This window comes from Lytechinus variegatus, chromosome 19 (assembly GCF_018143015.1).
Source record: "Lytechinus variegatus isolate NC3 chromosome 19, Lvar_3.0, whole genome shotgun sequence".
In the NCBI taxonomy this organism is placed as follows: domain Eukaryota; kingdom Metazoa; phylum Echinodermata; class Echinoidea; order Temnopleuroida; family Toxopneustidae; genus Lytechinus; species Lytechinus variegatus.
Window position 1 is genome coordinate 17,743,779 of NC_054758.1, and position 23,804 is coordinate 17,767,582.

Sequence of the window (23,804 nt, forward strand, 5' to 3'; positions counted from 1 at the left end):
AGAGAGAGAGAGAAAGAATATGGGAAAGAGGGAATTTATAAGAAATATTGATTTTTAAATGCGTTTGATTGCATACATGGTTAAATTATTGAAGGAGAGGAAGAAATGTAAATGGATGGGGGTAATTACATGCATGCTTGCTCTATGAAAAATACCTATGTAGTCACATTGCGATGTGAAAGCATTAAAAAAAGGAAAGCCACAAGCCAGCCCCCCCCCCCCTCCTACCATCATCACCACCACCATCTTTATCTACCTGCCACGCCCCTTTGTAATGATGTATCTCCATTTCCTCCTCTGCCCCGCCCACTTACCCCTTTACGATCCCATTCAAAAGCCAAAGGGGTGTTTGCCCTTTCCAAGGCTAGCGGTGGTTTTTGTGGTAACCTGTCTGAAGAGCCCAGCTGCTCTATGCAAAGTTCAAATGTTACCGTAATGCTTGCCACTTGATGAAAAGTGGACCATTCACACCACCAGAAAGGTACCGTATAGACCAATGCAGTTTGTGTGAAAATAATAATCTGCTTTTATATAGCATCTACATAATCAGAACAACATCTTGAGTGTTTACAGCCCGGGGGGGGGGAGGCTGTCAAATATATTGCTGAACACACGCGTGACCGAAAAAAACATGTTTAAAGGGGTGTTTCTTCATTTTTGGATGCGGCCCGCGCGTGGACTCGTTAAGGGTATCAAAAACACAGATTTTCAAGAAAAAAGGTCGTTTTGAAAAACTTGTCAATGGTCAATCGCGGGGTCAAACATATTTAGGGTATTTTTTCCCCCAAAGATTCTTTTTTCAAGACTATATAGCCAAACATGTTTAGGGTATGTTTTTCCCCGAGGTCATATTTTGGCGACATCTTGTTTAGGGACCAAAATGTGTGAATAAAGCCTGCGGAAAACTTGTTTAGGGGGTTATTTTGCACACAGGGAAAAACTTGTTTAGAGAGTGTTTGCTAATTACTTGGTCACGCATGTGTACAGCAATATATTTGAGGCCCCCCCCCCCCCCCCCCCGTTAACAGATATGTTATGAACCTGATTATCGTATCCTGGCATGCCTGCATACAATGTATGCACTTTCTCCACTCCCTGGGGAGCATTCCGACAAGAGTTTAAGACTTGATTGCCATGCATATGTTCTACTGGGTACCCAATTAAAACCTGGGTGGAGAGTGGTTAAGCGTGGATTGATGCCTTGCTGAAGGGCGCTAGGCTGTGGTTGGATTTGAAACACAGGTCTCTCTGATTAAAATGCAAGAGTCAGGAAGGGGGGGGGGCTTTAACCATGCCTTATAAAAGGTGATTATTTCACTCACTTAGCAGCATACTTGGGTCATTCCATAACCCTTTGAAAGTGACTTTGTTCTTCATTACCCCCCCCCCCACCCTCCCCAGAAGTTATGGCCACCATAAGTTACAGTTATCTGAAGCAAGATTTATCTATACTTAAAGGGGAAGTTCACCCTGAAGAAAACTTTGATGTAAAAATAGCAGAAAAATTAGTAAAAAATATTGGTGAAGGTTTCAGGAAAATCAGTTAAAAACTAAGAAAGTTATTAGAGTTCAAAGTTTTGGATTTGTGACGTCATAGACGAGCAGCTGCCCCATGTGTTATTTAATATAAAATGCATGAAATTCAAATTTTGTATGGTTCCTGATGCCTTAATTTTGTTTTCTATTCATGATTGGGTGTGAAATGATTTGCCTATTGATATACAAAAGGTACAGTGAAAACCATTTTCAATTTTCTGAGAAAATGACATTTCATGGATTTTTTACCATTCGCTATGTAGAAATGCTGCTCGCATATGACGTCACAAATCAAATGATTGAAATTCTAATAACTTTTTAATCACTTGATGAATTTTTCTCGAACCTTCGGCAATATTTTTTATTATTTTTTCTGCTATTTTTACAATAAACTTTTTGTCAGGGTGAACTTCCTCTTTAAAACACAGGTCTCTCTGATTAAAATGCAAAAGTCAGGAAGGGGGGCTTTAACCATGCCTTTATTATATCACTCACATGGCACATTTGGGTCATTGCATAACCAATTGATAGTGATTATAGTGATTTGGTCTTCAGACCCCCCACCCCTCCCGGAAGTTATGGCCACCATAAGTTACAGTGATCCGAAGTAAGATTTCTCTATACTTCATTTCATATATGAAGTAATTGTGTCATATTAGGTTGTTTCAGACCGCCTCGAAGTTCGCCAGTTCCAGGTATTCTCTGATCGGGGTAAATTTCCCGATCAGAGTTTGCTTTCACATTACCAAAATACCAGGTATTTTGGTAATGTGAAAGCAAACTACGCGTAATTTCCCCGAAAGAAAATACCCGCTAAATAGTAGGTACTTGGCGAAATTACGAGAACTTTCGTGGGGATTTTTCCAAGGTCGCAGGTATTTTGGCGATCTGAAAGCAAATTACGGGAACTTTTATCCCAGCGTGTCGTTGGGCGCGGCGGCGTGGGTGGCTGCTGGGCTAGTGATTTTGAATCTCCCGCCTTGCCTGCTTATCAGACCACACTGCGCATGCTCGTAACTACGGGAACTTATCCCGAAGGATGTGTTTCGGGGCGGTGTGAATGCAGGAATAATTAACGGGTATTTTTTAGCCTTAAAAAGTTCTCGTAATTTAACGGGGATTCTTGTGATCGAGGCGGTTTGAAACCACCTATTGCATAGTTTATAATAAACCATGCAATATTTTACAAAAATTATTTTACATCAGAATTGATTGCCTGGGGGTTTTCTATCTTGCTGCATAACAGCTGGGCATTTCTCTTTTTTTAAGATGGAATGAACTCTTGATAAAATTTTGATGCATTCTTGCATCGGTACAATTCTATTTGGTGTTAACCATGTTTTTTTTTGGAGATACCATTTTAATTTGATCTCTTCTTTATGAAACTGCAATAAAAAAAATAGCTTGATTATTGTATAGTAAAATGTTTTATGGAACTGTACGACAAACTTTGATGGTTTGAATGAGCACAAATCACTTCACTTTTTCACCCTGCTCGAAAAATATAATTGCAAAAATATTTTTGAATTACTGCAAAATTCACCAAAAAAATATGTTTAGGGTATTTTGGTTTAAAAAAATACTACAAAAATACCTTTGAATATATTTTTCAAAATATATTATTGTCGTACATTTTTGGAACGCCGAATGCTGTATATTAAAAATATATTTTTAAAGCATTTTTGTCATGTCCAATAAAATATAAATTTTTGCCACCATATATACTATAAAAATACATTTGTTATATTTTTTATATAGCTCATATTATATTGATTCAATTTTAAGGGTATTTGTTAAAAAATTGTTCAAATTCACAAGAATGTTAACAATGAAGATGAAAAAATAGAGACAAATATTCTAAAAATATGCAGTAAAAAAAAATTCCCCAAAAATATCAGAAAAATATGAAAAAAAATCCATTGGCAAAAATGACTATGTCACTCTCCAAATTTGAAAATAGTTATACATACATTTGTAATGCTATTTGATCTTAATCTGGTGCTTTATACACATTTTGTTTGATTACAAATCATTTTTAAAACTAAATCTATAATTTTTCGGATTGGTTTGCTGGTCATTATTGTAGGCCAATATGCTTGCTCTTTATTCGACCCAGTGCGTTGTTTTCTCAGCTATTTATCAATGTATATTTGTAATAGTTGGGGGCGTTGTGGAATACTGGTTATGACTTGCTTTCAATCAGAGGGACATGGATTCAAATCCCAGCAATTCTATTGATTTTGAGGGCAGATGGTCAAAGGTGAAGTCGCCACCTTTTCTTGCTTGACCAATCAGTCCATTTTCTGCGTTACAGGCTGGCGTATTATGTGCTCGCCTTAGCGACACTCTTGTTGGTTGAATACGGGTTAAGACTTCTGTTTCCTGGTCTGATGCTTACTTGTTTTTAACACAGTAGGAATACAAAAATCATGAAGACTTGGTTTTCCCCATCAAGAAGGCTTCATTTTAATCACTAGATATAAAGTCTCATACCCCTTTCATATAAACCCAATTATGCGGCTAATAGCAGCATAATTTGGTCGTAAAATTGGAGGAGGACCAGAGTTATCCGCATTATTTTGATGCTGCTATTATCCGCATAATAGCAGCATCGGGACAAGATTTTGAGTTTATGAACGCATTTCCAAATAAAGCGGATAATTGCCATGGTGCGGTCACAAGGTCACCCTTTTCCAACACAACCGCATCGGAGGGGGCGTGTCCAGTTGTCATGATGATTATCCGCCTCTTTCAGGACGGGTGCTCGTGAAAATAATGCGGCTTATTTTCGGAGTTTGTGAACGCAATTTTTATTGAATTATCCGCATTACTCTTAGGCGGCTAATTGGAGGATGGGTTTATGAAAAGGGTATTATTCTTCCTCGTCTCATATTGTTTTGGTATTCGAGACAAGAGACAAAGATGGCTTAATTGTTATTTTCTCCATAATGTACAAGAATTTTGGCAATTAATAGGAAGATGCGATTGTCCCCAGTGTTGACCGAGACCTGTTACTTTATCACCAAGCCGGGGCACTTTTCTGCAATATCGCTTTAAAAAAAATCAAAACATTCTCTTTTTTAACTAATTCCAGTCAGATTGGTAATCACCCTTTGTTAATGGTTGTATCACCGCAGACAAACTCATGATCACAGCTATGTAGCCATGAAATTAGCAACAATTTCCTCCCGTTAATTCTATTTCATCAATGTGAAAATGTTACAAAGGGAAGTCATTTTTCTTTTTTCGCGAGAGAAAGGTGTGGTTATGACCGGCTTTTGTGGTGTGCTCCCCATGGTAATTTTTTTGTCTGTCTGAGATAAATTGCTCTTCAGGTTTTGAATGGCTTTGCGGGAATTTATGATCCTCCTGCGCTTGGTAAGACTAAGATGTATTCAGAGGTTTTAGGTTTGTTCAAACGTCACCGAACTAATAAGAATAACACATAATCAAAAGGGCATGGGAGGTCAAACTGAATTGGAAGGTTAGCAGGCAAAAGCACTTGATTAGTGAGTTTTAATGTACTACTTTCCAAATTAAATAAAACTTGTCTTCATGAAGATCAGCTGGTATCTAAGAACAACAGTCCCTAGATCAACGGCTGACATTGCCCCCTTCAAATTTTTATACCAGTGGCGTCTGCGGTGTGGCTTTTCATGACGTCAAACCTACAATTTCTTTCCCCTTTTTACATTACACACTCTGAAATTCAATTTCTTTTTGTATATTTTTTTGTTCAAAGGCATACACACATTGGTACCAGGTAAAAAAAAATACAAGGGGGGCTGAGGGCGACTTCGCCCTCGAAATGCTCAATAGAGCCTAGAAAACAAAACAAGGAGCCCTGGAAACTCCAATTTATTCCAATGTTATTCATTGCAATGTTAAAGGACAAGTCCACCCCCAAAAAAGTAGATTTGAATACAAAAAAAAGAGAAAAATCCAACAAGCATAACACTGAAAATTTCATCATAATCGGATGTAAAATAAGAAAGTTATGACATTTTAAAGTTTTGACTGTTTTTCACAAAATAGTTATATGCACAATTTAGTCGCATGCAAATGAGAGCATAGATGATGTCCCTCACTATTTTTTTTGTTTTTTAATGTTTGAATTATACAACATTTCAATTTTTACAGGTTAGACAATATAAGGACCAACTTGACCGAGCCATAAAGTGTTAAACAATGGCATTCCACCTGTTCAGGGAAAATAAAACTTTGTTTCACAGGATAATGTTGCAGATTTGGGCGATAATTAGTAGCCTTGAAAATGAATTAAGTTTCTGCGTAGTTGGTACCAATAAAAACCACTTTCATTCATTTTTAATGTACGCATGAAAGAGCAGTGCAAAAAAATGCCTTGCTTGAGTTGCCTCTGCCAGGAATCCAACTCTAGATTTTTGTCTGACTAGTGCGCCACGAATGACCACTCGACCATGTCACCTACCCCCACAAATGGTACCTGGGCCCCTTGCCCTTCTTGGTCAATGATATATCCACAAATAAAATAACTTTCAATTTTAAAGAAAATGGCATAATAATAGTCAGTTCTTGTATAGCCCATAACACATGATGAATAACGAACATCTCTATGCGCTTCAAAAGGACTTGGATATTCTTACCCCGGCTGTAGCTCAAGCAGCCTTTCCAGTGCTAAGCATTTCAAGGAATAAATTCCTACCAGATACCCATTCACATCACCTGAGTTGAGTGCATGTCAATGCGGATAAATTTCTTGCTGAAGGAAACTACGCCATGGCTTGGATTTGAACCCACGACCCTCTGTTTCAAAGTCCGGAGACTAATCCACTGGGCCACTACGCTCCACACGCATATTTTGGAATCTATGCACACGAGATATGGAGGAGCTGCATGTCTGTCACGTCACAAAATCAAAAGTGTAAAAATTAAAAACTTGTTTTGTTATTCTTTATTTTTCTTGCTTTCTTTGATGGATTTTCATCACCCTCTGCTTCCATTTTCTCTAATTTTTCTACTTTTATCAAAACTAACTCTTGGCCATGGCGACTGACCTTGCCATTGAATTGCAGACACAACCGGGCTTTCAGTCGGTCATTCACTGTCTCCTTTCACACTTGAAATCAAATCTCATATCATTGATTGTAATTAATTAAACCTCGCAGACATTAATGCTTGTAATATCATTCAATTATCAGGGTATGTTCTTGCCGCAGCGCACTCTTTCTAATGAGCTTTGTCATGTTCCTCCATCGTTTTGCCATTGGAGCATATGTTTGAGTGTCTCTGAAAGAAGGTGGTGGTTGGTGATTCCTGAAATCAGAGATCATATGGCTGCTCAGGGTGCTCAAAAGATATTTTCGTTCCAACAAGCTGAGGTTATCAATCAAACGTGTTACCTTTATAATTGGTGGTACTAAAGTAATAACATAGGACTCAAATAACATCTTCACAGGGGGCAAGATCTTTTTTTCGATATGGCACATTTCTGCGTTGATATTCTTCAATCAATATTCATGGAAATGTAACAATGTAATGTAATTTCCATGTTTAACAGCTTCAGCCTTCTGGCGAACAATTTTTCATGAGTTCATCACAAGTTCAAGCATCAGGAATTGAAAAGACAAACAAAAAGGGAAAGTGCAATATTCTCACAGCTGTAGGGGTAAAGAAACATTAGACCCGTTCTCATCCACTGTCTCGGGGCTGGACATTAGCAGTGGCCAGGGGCAACCTAAATTGAGAGTCGGGCCAAAAAAATTCGGTAAGAGCTCACACTCGGTGGCCCGGTTTGGCTACCAAAGTTCTGCTAAATTGGAATGTTTTCTTTTGTTTTAGGCCACTAAAGCTGCTTTGCAGGCCACCAGAAATATGATATTGATAATTTTGGTGGACCGATCAGGCCACCAAGGAAATGAATTAGTGTGGAGACTTTACTCTCTTAAACCAGTTTAACATGTTATGGGAATGCTTGAACCGGTCTAGGACGCGATTTTCCATATCGGTCTGGAAAACCATCTCGCGATGTAGTTTTGGAGACTGCTCTGTCTCCCTAAACTGGTTTAAGTGTAGGGTTTAAAACTGCTGCCACCAGTTGTAGGGTTTAAAACTGATAAGTTCAGGGGTAGAAATGATAAAGTTATAATGATCCCACCGCTGCCACCAGTTGTGGTTTTTAAGACTTCTCTGTCTCGTTAAACTGGTTTAAGCAAAGGACAAAATCTTTCTTCCGGAAGCAATCTTCTTGGTGCAGTATAAGATAGTGTTTTGAAGTTGTTAGGGGACCAGGGGAGTGTTTCATGAATATTTTCATCCGACATCTTTCCATGATTTTGATTGGCTGAAAGGCACTGTTCCTATGGTAACTGTCGGATAAAATGGGACTTGTCGGACGTTTTATCTTTCATGAAACGCCCCTCAGTTCTATGGAAAATTCACCCTTACAAATAAAGTTTTGTAAAAATACCAAAAAACAATTATATAAAAAATATTAGTGAAGGTTCAAGGAAAATCCATCAAAGATTAAGGAAGTTATTAGAATTTATTTTGTTTTGTTTATATATGAGCAGCTGCCCCATATGTTATATATAAAATTAATAACTTTCATATTTTTAATGGTTCGTGGTGACTCATTTTTCATATTTCTTTCAGGAGCGGGTGTGAAATGATTTGTCTGTTGATACACTGAAGGTACACTAAAAAAGTATTTTTTGAGGAAATGACATTTCATTGATTTTTTCAATACAATGTTGTAAAGCTGCTTGCATATGATGTCACAAATCAAAGAATTTCCTTGATGGATTGCCCTAAAACCACCAATATTTTTCAGTATTTTTTCCGCTTTTTTTTACAATTAACTTCAGTCAGGGTGAACTTCCCCTCAAGTTAGGAGAATATGGCCCATTTTCACAAAGGCATACACTGGTGTTTAAAACTTCACCACCATTGTTAACAGAGCAGTGCACCAATCATTTTACACCAGTGTTAAATTCATGGTGCATATTCAACACCCATTGGTGTTATTATAACACTGTTATGTAACACTATTGATGTTATGTTCAAACTCTTTGGTGTATTTTCGACACCTGGGGTGTGTGGCCCCTCTCAGAACACGGATGGGTGCTCTTCTTAACACCTTAATTTCTATGGTGTAGGCCACTTATAGAATGAGTTGACTTTTATCTTCTTATCGTACAAACCCTATTTGTGTTTGTCAATCTGTCATCAATAGAATTTAAAGATAAATTCCCGTTTTGGTAACGATCTCAAAATGACTTTTTACAGAATCTAATATAATGACCACCCAAGTGTCTGTTTGTATGAATAAAAAATATGTGCCAAAGGATTCTGGGAGAAACTGTGTAATTGCTGAGAAATAAGCAAAATAAGCGCGGATTCGGTCACTTCCGTCGGGTCTTTATTCCAGCAATAATAACACACTGTCCCACGTGTGCCTATCTGTGTTGGTGATCTTCAGTGTGAACGTTTTTCAGCGTAGATTTCAAGATTTCACAAAGTTCAGTTTTATGTAACTGTACCAGATCTTCATCCTCGATGATATACTGACAATTAAGCCTGGTTTTACAGACTTTCTCATGAAATCAATGTTTACTGCAACTACTGGAATTTCTCTTTAAGTGAAAAGAGTGAATTGAAAAATAGAAATGAATCTACACATAGCTCGATCCTTCTGACGTATATTTATGCTCCTATCATTTTCAATATTTCTGAAAGCATTTTATGTTTGTTTGTATCTTTAGGATTGAAACCTGCCATTACAAGAGAACATTCTCAATGCTTCTACTTTGTGCACCATCGTACGACTAGTGCTACATACATTACCGGTAAGTTAACTCTTTAATGATACCCTTATCACTCTAACCCCCCTCCTCTCTTAGTATTTCACAAATATATATATTTTTGTATTTATTTATTTGTAAGTCAATAGGCCTATGTAAATGTCTCAATGCAGAACTGCGTTCGGAGGTAGTGATCATACTTTCATCTTTGTTGAATATTCATAAATTGGATGGGGCTGAGTTTATGTAAATGACTATCGGTAGCCGAATTGGACACGCCCATATTGGAGCACTCCTTCGCTTGGTTGCCCTGTTCAAGCGAGGGACATGACTGAGGTCTGACGGAATGGCAAAAAGGCATTTTAGAGGGGGAGGGGTGTCTCTGCCAAAAGGCATCCAGCTTGCTTTGTTGACATCTTGTACTTGTTACCCCCCCTCTCCTCTCCTCTCTTCCTTCTCTTTAAATCTCTCTTTACCCCTCTCTCCTAAACGCATCTTTCTCTATCTGTCATTCCAACATTTCCTCTTCCTTTTAAATGTGTCCATCCCTCTCTCCTTCCTCTCTAATGGAATGTGTGATACAATAGGGGTGCAGCCACGTGCCCCTCGCCCATTAAGAGTTTATAAACCTCTCGCCTCTTTTGTCTCCCACATCCACACCCCACTTCCACCTAAATTAAAATCCAACCAAACCATGAGATGCAGCGAGGAATAAAAGGAAAAGGAGATTGAGTGCACCCGCGCAGCTTTTCCACTTGTCCAGTCCCATTGAATGGGGTTTATATCTTCATCCGTTGCGATAGCATTTCTATACCCTCCGCTGAATGCCTTCATTGAATAAAAGAGAATGGAGTGGAGGAATTCAGTGCTTTTTGGACCAATCAGCCAGCCAAGACCTCAGCTGCTCATTGTCGTGGGCATGCCGAGCCACGCGTGCAGCGTGTGCCGCTTTCAGATCCACGACCCTGGCTGCATTCTTCCACATCCATCCCAAGTCAAGAGAAAAGAAAGCAAGAGGCCCTGGCCTCGCCTCACGTCAAAAGGAGAAAAAAAGGTGGGGAGTCGGAGAATAGAAAAGAAAATAAGGTATTAAGCACTCTTTAGGGGGGACGGAATGAAGAAATGGGAAGCGGACGGCGCGGAGGGAGGGTGATGGAAATTGAATAAAGCATGCAGAGATATTTAGACGGCCGATCGGCCGCCTGGCTGCGTAAAACTGTGCCGTCAAGGAGAGCCTCGTCTCGGTGTCCGAGTGAAGAGCGGAAAAAAAACACAAAGCCGGGGGTCAAAGGTCGGGCAGGTGTGGATCGGCCCTGACACAATAGGACTTCTGGGCAGGTGGTCGAAAGATCAGAAGAGAAGAGAGAGAAGGAGAGAGAGAGAGAGAGAGGGGGAGAGAGGAGGAGAGAGGGAGGGAGAGGAGGAGAGAGGGTTCTTCTCCCATATTTTCTCTGTAAACTTAATCATCTCCTCTCTCTCTTGACTTTCAACTTGCTCGGGACGTTGAAGAAAAAAAAACAATCTCGAAAGAAAACCCACTTCAACCGCACATTCCAATGGAGAATAGTCTAGCTTCAAGACAGCTTTTGAGCATGTTTGCATTGGTTCATTTCGGGTTTGAGTAAGTCTGGAGCATTTAGACTATTTTTCTCTCATTTTAGCTCTAGGATGAGCATTCTCTATATGTATTCCATTTTGAAAAAGGATTTTGATCTTTTATTAAAACAGATAGAAATTTGCTATTCATGATTTTTTCGTATTTAGGGGATGAAATCATGGACTGAATGGGAGCTAGACTAAATATACACAGGAAACAGTGCATATAACAATAGCAAACAATAGACTTGGGAATGGAATGAAATTAAGGAGGGACAGAGTGGAGCAGCAAAGAATTAAATTAGTTTTTGGAATGGGGCACCAAGAATGAAAGAGGGGGCAGTTTTAGTTCAGATTGCAAACCAAGATTCTAATGTCTAAAGAACTTTAGTATATATGTGTACTGGAATGTTTAAATCTTCTTTACAGTGCTTTGTTAACTCTTCAAAGTATAAGAGGCTAATTTGATGTATTCAGTATAACAGAAAGTTGGATTACTGTTTAAATTTAGACAAGATTTCTTGATTGAATCAAGATTTTATTTTGGTTTGCAGAATTAAAAGATTTAGATCTAACCTAAGATATAAAGCTAGTTATTGTAAAGGGTTTTTTTTATCTGGGGAAAGAATGTTAATTTAAAAGCATGATTCTGTTAACATTGTGAAAGTGATCAAATTTTCTAATGATGTTAATTGTGTCTTCTGCCCGATTGTTATAAGAATGGATTGACCCCCCCTCATCTGAAATAGATGGGAAGGGGAAACAAAAAGGAATAGAAAGAATAAAGAAAGGAGGAGGGGAGGGGGGAGAAGGGGGGGTGAGAGAATAGTGGGGAGAGAGAGAAAGGATCAAAGAAACAAAAGATGGAAAGGAAAGACAAGTGGAAGAGAGGAGAGAGAAACAGTGAGGAATGGACTGAGAGACAGAATGAGAGAGAAAGAGAGAGGGCAAGACAAATGGAGAGAGGGAGAGAGAAGGACATTGAGAAATCCTATATCACATTATGAATTCTCAAACTATGCCAAACTGAAAGAATATACTCTACGTTTCCAGAGGGCATTTCAAACCTTCACAAAAGACGTCTCCAAAAAATTTCCCCTCCTTTAAGGACCCCTACATGTGCCCGTGTAAAAGAAAAAAAAACCCTCTGAACTTTTCTTTTGCTAAATTCCTTTTCTAAAATGAATTGCCCATTCATCCAGGGTGCACAAAAATAACCTTCAAGTGATACCGATCTTAAGACATTCAAACGAATCCCCAAATCGAGAACTTCGAAAGGAACTTGAACCTGGCTTCGATGTTTATGGAGATAAAAAAATCCACAAAAGCAGCTCTTTTCTTTAATACCTCTTCTTACAAAAGAACTTTATTTTAAACACCAAACGTTTACCAACACAATCGTTCCTTGTTTCTTTAGAAGAGCAATATGTACTTCATCACCTTCTCTGCAGAGAATGCGCCTTTCAGTGAATGAAAGACAAATTTTGGAGGAAGCGCGTGCCTGAGCGTTCGGGGATCATTTCTTCATCAAAATAATGCAGGTCACCTTTGGTTTGCTCTTAATCCGTACAATTGACAATGGCAATTTTCTATTTCTTCATATAATGGTTTTTATGGTAGATGTCTTTATCCGACCCAAAGTGCAGGGGAAGTGGTTGTCCCCTATGCTCGGGTCAAACAGCTGTTAGCACCTCTCCGACTTCTGGGACAAGTTGCGTAAAAAGTTGGAATGATTGCAAGTGCCATCCATTGATTACTTTGCTGAAATCCTTGATTCTGATAGGCTGCTTAGTATATGTTACCATGGTAATTACCATCGGATGGCAAAGTTCCTAAAGTAGTAACTGTAATGCAATGGGGCCCAGGTGAAATTGAATTGAATCCTGCCATGTGTAGGCTCTAAACCCGAGTTGGGAGAGTCATGTTTGGATTGAATGCTTTGTCCGTAAATGCATTGGGCAGAGATTTGAAATTAGGATATGACGCTGTGCAATTCCAGATTCTATTCCAGACACATTTATGCTCCAGACAATCAATTTTGAGCTTTGATCCTTATGATTTCAAAGTGTTTTGTAAGTTCTAGAAGAGAACTCCAAAAAGAACATTTTCCTGTTGATTTTTTGTTGTTGCTTATTTGTAATTATTGCAATATTGTATTGATTGCTGTGCTTGATTTTTCTATTAATCTGAAAAATCAGTAAGCCTAAAGACTTACCGGTAAAAAAAAATGTTTTTTTTATTCTGAACTGACACTCCATTCTCAGAGCTATGTAATTAAGAAAAATGTTCCAATAACATTAATTGTAAGTGCGTAACATTGATAATATAACATGTATAATAACATTGATTTGAACTGTACGTCTATGGCATACCCAAATACAGTTGATCGTGTGCAACTCTTTCTGATACTATTAGCTGGTCGTATGTCATATAAAGTCAATCACCACGTTCACATGACTCCAAAAATAAGGTGATATATTTCTTGACATTTATTTAATGCTATCTTTGACATTCCTGTGTTGTAGTAGACAAATTATGGAACCCAATAGGTCATGAGTAGCGTGTCTACCACTAGTTCTAAAACATGCTGGTTCAAAAGCACCTTGATGTATAGCAATTCAACAGGTTTTAAATCCCCAAATTTGGGTACTGTCTAGAGTCTGTACTCCCCTGTTGTACCTCCGAGGATCAAGATTAGGGTCATGATTGGGGGGGGGGTCTTGAAAACTTTTTGATCAGAAAGTCAAGATAGCTCTTCACCCCATGACCATACCGAACTTTGCCCCCGTGGTGATCTGCATCAGCGTGTGTGCTACACGTGGCTCCAGCCCTCAATTATCAGACGTGGCGTGTGCCACTTATCTGCAGCTATTTATGCCCCGCCCATTTTTACCCACCCCCTCTCTCTCTCTTTTTTCTCCCTCTCTGTCTCTTTCTATCCCTCTATCTTCATCCTGATCCTATCAAACCTGTTGCATACCTGGACGAATGCTCCTCTCGTCTTTGCCCCCCCTCCCCCTCTTCCCTTCTCCCCCCCCCCCACTCCCTTCTCTCCATCTCCATCTCTCTCCATCTCTCTCTCTCCGTCTCTTCCCCCTTCTATTTTATCTCCTTTTACATCAGTTCATACTAACAAAACAGCTCCTAAATTCGACTCTGGCGACAGCATGTCTACAATTAATTTTTTTTTAGTTCTCTCTCTCTCTTTCTCTCTCTCCCGTCTTTCTTATCAGTTCTCCTTTGCACTTTAAAGGTGGTCATGTCTTTATCCAACCTGTCATACAAATGTTTTCGTTGGTAAAGAAAATGAAAACATAAATTACCCGTAAATGAAATATGGTTTGTCTCGTCTGCTGCTTGTTGAACATATTCACTAGGAGCTAAAATCAATGTTAAGTGAGAAAGATTGATTTCATTGGAATTCTTCTATGATATATCCTTGAAATCAACTTGAACTACACTGCAAAAACTCCGGTGTTGATTTAGCACCAGACCGGAATCTACATATGTCCACACCAGAGAAGTATTGAAAAGACACCAGTTTGGAATCAAACCGATGCTGTTTTAATTCTAATTGGTGTTGTATAAACACCTATCTGGTGTTAGACCAAAACCAAACTGGTGTTGTTTAACACGTCACTGGAGTGGACATATATAGATTCCAGATTGGTGTTACATCAACACCAGAGTTTTTGCAGTGTATAACCTTTATGTGTAGAGCTAAGGGCAAGAATCACCGTACCTCATCACCTGTTTAATGGTAAATGGAGAAGTGTTTGTTGAAAGGGGTTTTGAACCAGCAACTTGCATTTCAAGAACGAAGGGATGCAACCACTAGGCCTCAACCCGTGTGGATAAAAGAGGGAAATGTAAAGTCAGTGTACAGACAGTTTTTATTGGGGATTTGAACCAGCAACTTGCATCACTTAAGCTAAGGGTAGTGACCACTGAACCTCAACACCTGTTGAATAGTTAATGGAAAATTGGTTTGTTGAAAGTGGTTTTGAACCTGAAACCTTATCCACTGTACACTGGTTGATGAAATGGGATAGTCGAAGGCAGATTGGTTACTATGGGTGGAAGGAGTTTTGAACCTCCAACCAGCAAACCTAAAGCTAAGGGTAGCAACCACTATACCAAAGTCATCATGAAACAAGATTTGAACCTGCAACCTGCAGAAGTATCAGTGGGGTAATCTCTGGTGCTAAATGCCACTTGATAAGATGGGAGATAGCCGAGGTAGAACTGGGAGAAAGGTATTTTTATTGAATAAGATGAGCACAGATGAGGCACATCTATTTTATTTTTTTAATGTATTTTATTCAATCTGTTTTGGTATGCCCTGTAATGCCAAGGTGAATAAATTCTAAATTCATGACAAGCTGCCAAGAATGACTTTTTTCTTCTCTTTTTTGGACCTGCTGACTAAGTGACTTCAGCACTTTTCTTTGTTGTCTCGATCTACCTCTTTTTTTCTATGTCGGAGGGAGAAGTCGGGCAAAGACCAGGATAGTTGGAGAAAGAGAATGAAAAATTGAAGAAAGATGAAAAAGTCTGGAAATCCTGGAGAGGTCTTGGAGTTCACAAGATTTAGGACCAAGGGGCTGATTTTTTTTCTTCCAATTTCCTCAGTGTCATAACAAATGATCAATCTTGATGCTGTGGTATTCAGATTCTTCACTTCTTATTCTTCCTTTCTCTTGCTCTCCTCCCCCTGTTTCTCTATCTTTCCCTTTCCTCTCTCCTCTCCTCATTTCCTCTCTCTTCTTGCTTTCTTCTTTCTTTCTCCAGTCATCACATTTCATCCTTTTCCCAATTGCAATTATTTGTATAACATCTATCTCTCTTTCTGTTGGTCAGTTTCTCTCTATTTTCTTCCTTCCCTTTTTCTTTCTTTCCTTCTTTCTTTCCTTCCTTCTTTCCTTCCTTCTTTCCTTCCTTCCCTTTTTCTTTCTTTCCTCCTTCCTTCTTTCCTTCCTTCCTTTCTCTTTCTCTACCCTATATCTGTCTTCCCTCTCTTTCTTCTCCTCCACCTTTCCTTCTTTCTCTCCTCTTCTCCATTCTCTTTCATCCCTTCCGTCTGTTCCTCGTGCTCTCAATCGAGTCCTATTGCAGTTCATACCATTTCTTTGTCTATGTTCAATGTTACCACCCCCTCCCCTCCGTCTCGTTTTGAATATTGAGAACATGGTTAGTGTTTGACAACTTTGGGATGGACTGCAACTTAAAGGTCAAGTCCACCTCAGAAAAATGTTGATTTGAATCAATAGAGAAAAATCAGACAAGCACAATGCTGAAAATTTCATCAAAATCGGATGTAAAATAAGAAAGTTATGACATTTCAAAGTTTCGCTTATTTTCAACAAAATAGTTATATGAACGAGCCAGTTACATCCAAATGAGAGAGTCGATGACGTCACTCACTCACTATTTCTTTTGTTTTTTATTGTTTGAATTATACAATATTTCAATTTTTACGAATTTGATGATTAGGACCTCATTGCCTGAAGCACAAAATGTTAAAATAATGGAATTCCACGTGTTCAGGGAGGAATGAAACTTCATTTCACATGACAATGACGAGAAAATAAAAATATTTCATATTTCATATAATAAAATACAAAAGAAATAGTGAGTGATGTCATCAACTCTCTCATTTGGATGTAACTGGCTCGTTCATATAACTATTTTGTTGAAAATAAGCGAAACTTTAAAATGCCATAACTTTCTTATTTTACATCCGATTTTGATGAAATTTTCAGTGTTATGCTTGATGAATTTTTCTCTTTTTATTCAAATCAAGTTTTTGTTGGGGTGGACTTGTCCTTTAAGAGTGTGAACTGTCTGTGTATGGTGTGACAAAATTGAAGGGAGAATTCCTTCCAAAAGGAGCTATCAACATTTTTATAACTTTTGAGAATTAATCAGGCCAATGCGTCTACCATTGAGTATAGTTTTGCGTTTTCCATTAAATAATGGTACTTAGAAGTTGTGTTTTTCTACAAATTTGTTCTGGAAAAGTTGAGACTTTTATGGTATATAACAATAACTCTCATTCTAACTTGCTTGAATTAAGCTGTTTTTACATAATTTTAAGTGACAACTGTTAAAGTTATTGAAATACTTGATCCTGATTGGATCCTGAATAGAATGTGAAAATTTCAAGTTTCTCCATATTTTTTCTTTCCCTTTTAAATCAGAATGAATATTGTAAAAGTTGTCTTTAATGGCTGCTTTTTAAGGGAAACATGAAAATTGTTGTCTGTAATAAGCAAGTGATATTTAAAAGAGATATATTTCAGTGCATGCTCCGATGCGATGTCATATTCAAGGAAAGCTGATGTTCTCTTTATTGGCAGGTGGTTGTTCAAGAAGGATTGATTAATTCGGCCTAGAGCTCGATCTCCACTCTCATCAAAGATTGATTTTACCATTATTGAAAAAAGATATGTGAAATGTACAGAATAGTGTCCCCTGTCTCTAACATGAACATTGTATGTGCATAGTTTTGGTGTATACATTTCATCACCTTGCTTGAAATATGTGTTCAACCTTGACAGGCCCCTGTCCTCGATCTTCGACAAAGATATTTGATCATCATTTTCTATTTAAACATACCATAACAATATCTCTTCGCCTCTTTATAAATCTCGCCATTTTTAATGTGTATTCAGTTGTTCGATTGCTTCCTCTCCTATTCTTCACTAAGCACGCAAAACTTTTGTCATTTTTTCAATTCAATATTCCACACTTCCAATTACATTGGTAAGAAAGAACGTTAGAAGGTCCACTGGCCATATATTTTTTTTATGAGGTTGAAGTCGTGTCTGGCACACGAATTGAATCCAATGTCAATACCCTACCCCTTTAATTGGCAAACTGTTATGTGATTTAGTTGATGGGGGAAATCAAAGTTTACACAGAATTTGAATTGAATAGGTTGTCTACTCTTTTCCTCTCTTTCCGTCTCTCTCTCTCTCGCCCTCTCTCTCACAATCTTCTTACTGTCTCAATGTCTTTGTAGCTAAATCCTTGTCGATATCCTTTGAATGTATTTAGATAATTGATAACCTAATTCTTTGCACCCATCTTTCTAATTCTTTTCTTTTTGTTTTTATGTCTTCCTTCGTTTGAGAATTTGGGCCTACTGCCATAAATCATCGAGAATAAAGTTTTCTGGTTTTCTTTTGAAATAAAACCTTTGTAAATCATCTATTCGTCTACAGGTTGTTTTATGAAAAAGATCACTACCACATTGCCATCTTGCAACTTTTATACTTTACAGAAATATGTTGATATTCTTCAATCTCCCCTCTCTCTCTCTAGCTCTCTCTATCTTATCATAAAGGATTAAGTTTACTGGTTTTCTTTTGAAATCAAACACTTGTAAATCATCTACGTCACGATCTATTTCTTTCCTGCTTGTTTTACGATTCTGAGCTTTTAGACTTTACAGAATTCTGCTGATATTCATCGACCCCCCCCCCTCTCTTTTTTCATTCTCCTATCGACCTAACTCCAGGGTGGGGTCAAGTGGTTCTCGAGCCCACTTGGCACGCGATCCCAACAAAGAGGCACACGAGTGGTGACCCCGTCGCACCCCTCGGTTCTTGTCAGATGCTGAGTCCGTCCATACAAACGATTCTTTAAAGACTTAATCAGGCATTCCTTCAGGCACCCAGCTTCTTTTCAAGTTCATGGCTTGTTGGAGCCTTTCACGGGATGAGCTTGCTTTGAAGAACAGATCAAGTCCCTTTTTAATGAGTGTCGGAGCGGCTTTCAGGTTGATCTTTTGGAAGTGTGCTCCCAGCCTCCTCTGCAAATTCAATTATACTCTTTATGTGTAGTGTATATTAATTTTGCTATCAAGGTTTGATACTGTCATCACCTGGATGACCCCTGGAAGAACTCTCGAAGACACATTGTTCTGATGAAATTATCTTTCAGGTCTCTGCATGCAAGTCAGCCTTGTTTTCTTGTCCAAATCACCTGTAGAAGTCCTTTAAAGACACCTTTGAAAATCCTTTATGATCTTCACATTTTAATTAAAAATTTATTATGTATTCAAAGGGTATTCATATTAGGGAGCCCCAAAAGATAAGGTCTGAAAGCTCACCTCCTACGCTCTTGATCTCCTAATGAAGATCCATGGTTTAAACTCGATGCAAGCTTGGAACCACAGTGTGGTAACTCCCTGATGCATTTCATTATGCTGAATTTGCCTCTCCCCATCCAGGTTTTAATGGAAACCTGATGTACTTTGGACATTCCAGGAACACAATTTCAAGAAACATAACTTCTATCCCAAATATTTTTTTGTGTATTGCCTCTCCACTGCATCTTTTGACAAAGATCTTCAGTTTGAGTTTTAGAAAATATTCATTCCAATTGCACGTGCCAGATAAAGAATTGTCAAAGATCTTTCTAGACAACCAGATCAACCAGAATGACCCTGTTGAGGATTTCTCAAAGGCCACATCTTCATGAAGAGGGAACCTGGGGGTGTGTTTCATGAAGCATCTCCTCAGTGATTTTTCACTTTCAAATTTGATCTGAGCCAAACAGATGCAAGGATTTCAGTAGCTTATAACAATAGTCACCACTAAAATATTTTAATTCAAATGCTTGTTAACACCCAAATTTTGTTGTTATTATTATTATTTTATTTCAGCAATCAGAAGCATATCAAATTGGTTCGGTGTAATGAGCATATTAACAGAGTATAAATTTCAATCTACATTGATCATATTTAATCTTTAGTTGGTGGAATCTGACTTGGCGAATAAATAAAAAAGTTTTAGTCTTGTGTGATATTGTGTGCAACTTTCAAACAACTTTATGAAACACCCTGGCCCATATTCCAAAATCCGGTTTAACTGTGCTAAAATCTTGGGAAGCAAAAAATATTGAAAAATATTATTAAAATTGTATGTTTGTTTATATGCTCATTGCCCTTTCATCAGGCTATATAAATCATAATGTCAAGGAAAACCAATTCAGTTAGTATTCCAGAGTAATGATCTGAGTTAACAGATCAGCTGATATATTTTACGTGCACATCTACTGTTAAATGGTGTATTCTCAATTGGTCCAATGCCAATTCGTCCAATTGCCAACTCATCTACTATCATTTGGTCTACCATCAGTTCGTCCACTATCCACATGGTCTAATTGCCATTTCAACCACTCACCATTTCATCTAATAAACTGTTGGCCCAATAGCCATTTAGTACATATACCATTTGGTCTAATTAGACCTAGTATTAATTGGATAAAATAAATAAAAATCAAACAAATATTAGACCAACTGGTTATGAGGTGACATGGTCATAGACGAACTGGTGATTAGACAAAGGGACGATGGGACCGAATGGTTATTAGACCAATATGGTTGTTAGATGAAATGTTCATGGATGGAATGGAATTAGACTAAATAAATGTAGACCATGTGGTGAGTGGACGAATTGGCAATTTACCCTATTAAATAAGTTCTAGATTTGTTTCATAATTGGCTATCCAGAGTTGAACCACAGCTTTTGAATTAAATGTGACAAAAGAATCGGGGATCATCAGTAAAATTGCTTTTGGGGAAAATATGATCAGTTTTCTAAAATGATATTTTCCCCTTTTTTCTCCCTTTCTTTTCTTTCATAACCTATAGTGGTCCCTGTCATATTTGGGTTATTATAGGCCAAGTGATTATTTTGCAAAAAATAAAAATAAATAAAAGAATGAGACTGACAATATTCTTTAAAAAGCTTCAATAGACCCGACCTATTCCTGATCAATCTTCTGTTGACCACTGTAACCAAAAAAATATGTAAAAAAAAGAGACTACAATAAACCCACAAAATCTCAAAATTTCTATTTCATTGTATTTGTTTGTTTTTCTTTGCTCCATTTCTTTGAATGAAATAGAACTGTATCATACCAGCAAATGAGATCATTCTGGTATGCAATTTGATGCTATCTCACATCTGCTTAGAAAAACCACTATTTGTTTTTTCATGCTATTTATTTCCAATTTGGTTTGTTTTCAAATTCCCACAGAGGACCTGTGGAATAGGGTTTTTCTAGTAAACACCAGCAAGTGTATATATCTATATCTTCTACTGAAGATGAAACGAAATGAATTATACAGGAAGCAAGGGTTGCGCGGGGAAAAAATAGATGGTTCCTACTTTGTATTCAGGCTTGCTTATAAACACCAAATGCACTTTCTCCACCTACACTGTTAAAAAAAACCCTGATTTTACAGAAAAAACAAAGAAGATTTTGCAAAACGCATTAACAGAATCATTCTGTAAATTCATAGGACAGAAATTTTTCTGCAATTTAACGGAACAGGTTTTTTTAAAAAGGGGAAAAGGGTGTTTTATTAAAGGAAATTTGTAAGGTTCCATACACCAAATAGCAGTGTCCTGTAAGATTATGCAATCTGGTAAGATTACAGGTGTTCTCGAGACTCTGCTGCAGGAACTTTTTTATTTTAAGGATAAATTTTCTAACAGTGTATGACGTATTTTATCCTAGCTGCTAGAATAAAATACTCAATAAAGGAAACCATACCTCACATTCTTATCCTACTGCAGGCTATACACAAACCTGGGTGTAGAGTGACAAATGTAGATAAATATGTGATCAATGGACATTGTGGCCTGTATTCTGTAGTCAGGTTTAAACTAGACCATGGTCTAACTCTGTGCTAAAATTATGGGAAGCCTAAAGTATCAAAATTTGTATTATGTTGTGTTTTTCTTGTGTTTACTGTGCTCTTTCATGATTCAACGATGGCGAAGAAAATCATCTATTTATACTTCCTAGACAGTTATGAATGATTTGAGAACAAAGTGAGCTTAAATATGACATCTCTACCGTTAGTGATTTATGTAACAATTGGCTCTCCATACTTAAACCACAACTTTAAACCCGAGTTTAAGTTAAACCGACTTCAGAATACGGGCCTATAGCTTTGCTGAGTGATTTATTTGAACTATAAACCTCATGATTCATTACGGTTACCTAACCACTAGACCACCAATTTCCACTCTGTTTTTTCAAGACATATATCTTTTAACTTATCGTCATTACCAGGTCCCTCGGAGAGGACCTTAAGCCATTGGTCCCCTGGTTGCTTTCTTAGCAGTCAGGTAAAAAAAAACCTTGGTGTAACAATTAAAGTGTATTTGGGGGTTGGCTGTAAAATCATATCTTTGTCAAAATACTTAGATGAAAATGCTGAATAAGGAGCAGTTATAATTAGCTTGAAAGCAAGTAATCACGGTCATGATTTACCCATAGGACTGGACACTTGGTCACCTACTTTCTTTTTTGACATACATTGCCTACAATCCAAGTGGACCTACATTTGCATACACTTCCTGGGTCATATTAGGCCCAATACGATGTATGGTAGTGATGTAGGCCTACAACTCATGCGGTCACATTGAACAGTCAAAAAGAAAACTATAGGCCTTATAAAGATAGTCATTATTATTCATTTGTATGTGCATTGGTTTGGATTGTAAAAATCAGAATCCAGGCCCAATCGGAAATTTGACCGTGATGAACTTTCACTCTTTCAACCTGTGGAGTATCGGTTACGTTTCTTGCATCTTTTGAAACTGGAACTCTTCCTTTAAAATGACATTCCACGGGGGCAGGTGCAATGCTAAGATTTGGGACCGGTGCCAATATATACAGAGCCTATACTAAAACCAGACAAAACGTCATAAAAGAATAACCTAAACTTCTCTTTTCTCTCTCGCTCTCTTTTTTATTCCTCTCTCTTCTATTTCTCCGTTCTCACTCCCTCTCTCACTCCCTTTCTCTCTCTCTTCCTCTCTCTAGAATTTGTCTGTTTAATATTTCTCCCTCTATTTTTCTGTTCTCGCTCTCTCTCTCTGTTCTTGCTCTCCCTCCCTCTGTATCTCTTCCTCTCTCTTTAATTCCTTTATTCTCTCTTTTTGTCTCTCTCTAATTTCAATATAAATGGCCTTTAAATCACCCTTTCTCTTTCTCTCATACCAACAGTCCTACCACGAGCCTACAACATGGTTCAATTCTATAGCACCCCCCCCCCCACATATCCATTTTTCCTTTTGCATACCTTTTTTTTCTTTATCATTTCCTTTTTTAATTTCTTTATTCTTTACAAACCCCCCCCCTTTTTTGCAATCTATGGTATGTTTCTGAGGCTCAAATAAGGGGATCAAGAATTCCTAGAGCAAAAGTGGTTCCAGTCATCGCCTGCTAGTCTAAGGTTGAAGACCTTTTGATCCGATTGTGACTCCTTAGTCGAATTACAATTTGCTCAGGCCCCCCCCCAAAAAAAAAAAAAAAAAAAAAAAATTGGGGAAAAAAATATTTTCATTCTCTTAGTCTACTCTGCAAGCGTTGGAGGAGCGTTGTGGCCCAGTGGATTAGTCTTTTGACTTTGAAACGGAGGATCGTGGGTTCGAATCCCAGCCATGGCGTAATTCCCTTCAGCAAGAAACTCATCCACATATTGCTGCACTCAACCCAGGTGAGGTGAATGGGTACCCGGTAGGAAGAAATTCCTTGAATGCTTGAGCGCCTAGGCAGCTCAGCTCAAGCCGGGTTAATAATAATAGCAGGGCCGGCTGGTAGAACAGTTTTCGAAACTTAAGTGGCTACCCTGGGTAATATACCTATATTATTATTATTATCAATATTATATAAGCTCGTTCTTCTCAGATAATCTAATGTCCACCTTACGATTGATCTGTAAGAGACCCTTTACTTCTCTGCATTCAAATTTGTGGTAGAAGGGTCAAATGGTAAATTTCTCAATTCCATAATCAATTTGAATATGATATATTGATTATGGCATGAACATTTAGATGAATAAAAATAGAAAATTACCATGAC

The 23,804-nt window shown here is 37.9% G+C and overlaps 1 long non-coding RNA gene across 1 annotated transcript in view; it reads left to right on the forward strand.

Moving 5' to 3' along the window:
* LOC121406335 overlaps positions 1–9,368 on the forward strand; it is a 40,206-nt gene extending 30,838 nt beyond the window's left edge. Inside the window, exon 4 of the long non-coding RNA XR_005968776.1 lies at positions 9,279–9,368. This is a non-coding gene — a long non-coding RNA (uncharacterized LOC121406335). The remainder of the gene's footprint in view (positions 1–9,278) is intronic.
* Positions 9,369–23,804: the final 14,436 nt, after the last annotated feature.